Source organism: Xenopus tropicalis, chromosome 3 (assembly GCF_000004195.4).
Source record: "Xenopus tropicalis strain Nigerian chromosome 3, UCB_Xtro_10.0, whole genome shotgun sequence".
Lineage (NCBI taxonomy): Eukaryota > Metazoa > Chordata > Amphibia > Anura > Pipidae > Xenopus > Xenopus tropicalis.
This window is the reverse complement of record NC_030679.2, coordinates 43,271,103-43,275,674: the sequence shown is the minus strand read 5'-3', so window position 1 is coordinate 43,275,674 and position 4,572 is coordinate 43,271,103. Positions and strand designations below refer to the sequence as shown.

General features: G+C 42.0%; 1 pseudogene; it reads left to right on the top strand.

Annotated features, from left to right (window-relative positions):
* The first annotated feature begins 2,850 nt into the window (after positions 1-2,850).
* LOC116409902 lies at positions 2,851-2,949 on the top strand (annotated as a pseudogene).
* Positions 2,950-4,572: the final 1,623 nt, after the last annotated feature.

Genomic DNA, 4,572 nt, shown 5'->3' with positions numbered 1-4,572 from the left:
TTGGAAACGCACATTTTGCAACATATTTTCGTATTTTTGCGTTTTTTCCGTCGCCGTTACGACTTTTTCGGAAATTGTCGCGGCTTTTTCGTAGCTGTTACGACTTGCGCGAATTGCTGCAACTTTTTCGTAGCAGTTACGATTTGCTCGTATATTGTCGCGACTTTTTCGTATTGCGCGCGTAAACGGCGGGCAAACCTTTGCGACTGCATGATTTTGGAAGCCTCCCATAGGACTCAATGGCACTCTGCAGCTCCAACCTGGAAAGTCACGATACTGAAGCTTGAATGAATCCGAAACTTTCATACTCGGCGCGGCGGCTACGAAAAAGTTGCGACAATTTGCGCAAGTAGTAATGGCTACGAAAAAGTCGCGACAATTTACGAGCAAGTTGCAATGGCTACGAAAAAGTCGCGTCAATTTTCGAAAAAAACGCAAAATACCGATCATTACGAAAAAAACGCATTCGGACGCTTTTCGGACGTTCGTGGATTAGTAAATGTGCCCCATAGTGTCAGGCTGAGTGAAAAGCTTACTTTGATGCATCTGATGGTACAACTATTTGGTTCCATGTGTACAGTGGCTGTCATATAAGCCAAGATAGGCTCCCTGTTGACTCTAGGGTGGCACTGAATTCAACCAATTTTTGCAAGATAACATTTGGTAAAATATTCTCTCTTCCTGCTAGGTGAATGCTAAGGGAGATTTGGGGTAAAAGGTTTATTTGCTGTCGTAGATATACTTGCAAGTAAAGCTGAATGACTGAATAGGATTTTAAAAATATCTGTAGAGACAACCAATAGGGAGATTTAACCAAAATGACCAACATATTCTGTCTTTATGACATATGAGCTTTTAAGCATAGGGCAACATTTTGTTCACAGATGATACCATTTTCTCTCTTCAAATTTAATATTCAAATTAGGGTTTGAATTAGCATTAGGGTTTGAATTCAGGTTTAGAGGGTTTAGTATCCAATTGAATAGTTAGGTGCAGTCCCAAATGAAACTACCTCCACAAACCTTGCTCGGAAAAAAAGTTCTATTTTACTTTTCAGTGCCACCCCACCAAAAAATGTTCATTTGATGATATGTAGCTTCCCAACAAAGCGGCCAACTAAGGACATGATAGACCAGTGCTCCAGTCACAACAGTGTCTTTGATAGTATTCCTTGTTGAAGTAACTTCAGTGCTGTTGGCTTATTGCCATTGTTCAGCAGTCAAGCTGTCATTCATAAAGACCATTGTACAGTGGAGAAGAAAGAATAAGAACATTGGATTTATTTCTATATTAAATAAATAAAGATATGTGCTGGAAAAAGCAGGCACTATGAATGGCAAGAGTCACAGAAGCTAAGAAACAAATACCTATGATATTATGAAGATCGGACACAGGTTAAAACAGGTTATTATTTCCAAAGGAAAGTATACAGTATATAAATCAGTGAATCATAGACTGCTACACAACCAAGTAAAATTTATGTCTCTCCATTAGCCAAAGACCCCAAAAATAGACAGGAGGTTAGTCACGCTGATTAATCATTTTTATTTTATGTGATGGCCACTTTTTATTTTCTCAAAAACTCTGTCCAAGTCAATAAAAAAGATGTCTCTTTATAGCACAAGCTCTTGCAAAGGCTCAGCTTGATGTGACACTAAATTTAATTAGTGGAGTACATTCAATCGCAAATACAATACTCCTCTGAGAAAGAGTTGGAAATTCCGTATCTCTGGTTGCATGGAGGACTTTGGTATGAAGTATGAGTATTTTATCCCAAAGGAATTCATGGACTGTACCGTGTTCTGACTATAAAAAATCATATTACTTTTTGTCTTTTCAGCTCGCTGCCAAAATACCATGAAAGAACATCTTTTTCTTTCAGATTAACACTTGAGTGCTGTGAAGGGGCCTACCTTTTATTACCTACCTCTCTGATTATACTCCCCATGAATAGAATTAGTCATTGAAAACATGGTAAACAAATAGTTCTTGGCTCAGCAGAACAATAAAACAGTCGAGTTTGAATTACCGTCTAGGCTGAGTTAAAATAGATCCATGTCCTTATATGTCCCTTATAAAAAGCACATGCATCTCAACTACATATTGTAGTTTTATTCCTAATATCTTTCTATTAAACTTGCTCTGATTCATTTGTTGTTACTGTATATAATAATGGCATTGTATTTGTGCCAACATGTTTATTGTACCACCCGCAATCAGACACTTCTTAAAAAAATAACCAACATTTGAGTCAACATATCAGTTTTTTATAACCTGTAGGTGGTAAACTTTTTTCTTTGAAGGCAAAATCCTGTTTTTTAAATACAGTGCATTCACTATGAGCTCTGGCCCTATCCCATTTGTTGTGAACTGTTAAATTTATAACAGTCTAATGCCATAATTAACAATTCATGGCTTTAGACAAAAAGACATAGACATAAAAAGTATTATTAAAATATAAAAGTTTAATGATTTAAAGAAATTATTTTTTTGTATTCAGCATTACTGGTCCTTTAATAATTCTGCTATATCTGAAATATCTTTCAGAGAATGGTCATCTTTAATGATCAATCTTTTAATTATATCTGTGATGAACTCTTTCTAAAATGATGATTTGCTGCTGTTTCTCATTGACTCTTGTCAAAACCAACATTTTAAGATATTAATCACTAGAAAAATAATATAGTTAATGTCAAAATATAAGCTCTAAAATCTTGGAGCTCTTTGGCATTAGTTCCCAGAATTCCTTGCGTTTATTTGCATATATATGAGGCTGTCACCTCAACCGCTGATCAGGAAATCCTGCACTTCACTGATGAGCCCCAAGTAAGGCAAAACTGGTGCTGGTGTTCTGCTTCTCGGCCTTTTGGCTAAGATCAAGTGTAGTATCTGTTCTTAGGGGGGGTTCTGGCTGTCCCCCCCATACAAGGCAGTCTACCTTAATCCTCTGGCCAGAGGGCCGGTAGCATGAAAGCCCGAGGTGCGCCGTGCCCTGGGAGTAGCGACCCCAGGGTGCCCGAACAAGCACAGTGAGGTGGTGGCTCACGCTGCACTAGTACGGCACTTTGCACAATGGCACTTTATGTTTTTATGCTACACTCGCTCCTTCTGCCCCCGGCCTTTTGGCTGATGAGCAGAGAGAAATTTTTAAAATTCCGGCCGTCAGGCTGGGGCCGTATGCACGGCACTCTTTTTCTTATTTTATATTTATTCACTTCCTGTTTTGTCACTGCACTTTTTATATGTGACCCTTCTGAACGGGTTTGAGGGTGCAGTTGCCCTTTTGGGTATGCCCCACGGACCAAGGGGAGGACTGTGTGGCCTTTTGGCTCCTGTCTCTCCCCGACTCAAGACAAGACTTCGGCCTTGACTGTACCTCGGAGGAAGCTTCGGCGGAACCTGGAGGAAAGGGACTCTCCCTAGCCTTGCGGCGAAGGAGAATCCGAAGACCCTTGCCCCCGTGAGCCTTTTGGTCCTAGCTTCGGCGAAGGAGGGTTCGAAGACTCTTTTTTCGCCGAGCCTTTTGGCCACGTGGGAATCGAGTATGGCGGCTTTGTCCCTTTAGGGGCTAGCAGCTAAACGCACCCTTTGTGCACTTTTGTGTGATTTTTGCACGATGCACTTTTGGCACTTTTTGCACTTAGGAAGAAAGCACGACCTCGGGCTTTCAATGAAAAAAAAAAATCTGTTCTTGGCGTGAGGGGGGATGCATCTTAGCTAAGGGATGCATGCAGTTGCCCCTCCTCACCACTGGGTGGAGAACCATTTGATCCTCTGGCCAAAGGGCCGGCATCGGAATTGAGCCCGTTATGCGCCCCAGGATTTGCACCCCTGGGGTGCCAGAAAATCACATCCGTGGAGCACTGGCACTTTAGCGCACTCAGGCACTTTTTCTTTTGCACTTTGCTCTTATTGCCCCAGACCTGTTGGTAGGCGTAAGAGAGAATTTTTTATATTCCGGCCGAAAGGCTGGGGTATTTTAAGCCACCCTTTTATGAATTTTACTCATTATTTATTATCTTAAGCACTTTTTATGCCCACACTTTTTAGCACTTATTGGATTTTTGGTGCATTAGCCTCCGGGTATTTTTGCACAATTATCCTGGCCCCTGGAGTGGGCGCACCCTGTATTGGGACTTCCTTGGAGGTCCACAGATCCCGACCCCTTTCGGCTTCGGCTGGAGGGGAAAGGAAAAGGGATCCCCCTAGCCTTGCGTCGAAGGGGATCCGAAGACCCTTGCCTCCCGCTGTGCCTTTTGGCCGGGGAGGTCGGGGATAAAGGGGTTCATTGGTGAAAGCCTTGGACACATGAGCATCAGAGCCCATACCTTCGGGTAGAACTCACAGGCAATGACTCAACATTGTGATAAAAAAACAAAAAAAAACTGGTCAGGTGACTGGGAGTATGGGACTTAAGGTGGCCATACACGGGCCGATTCTAGCTGCCAATGTTGTCCTTTAGACCGATCTGCCAGCTTATCTGTCTGTGTATGGGCAATAATGACGGGCCTGCCTGACCAACATCTGGACCAGGTTTTGCCACAAAAAACCCACAGACTTCAATGTAAAAAG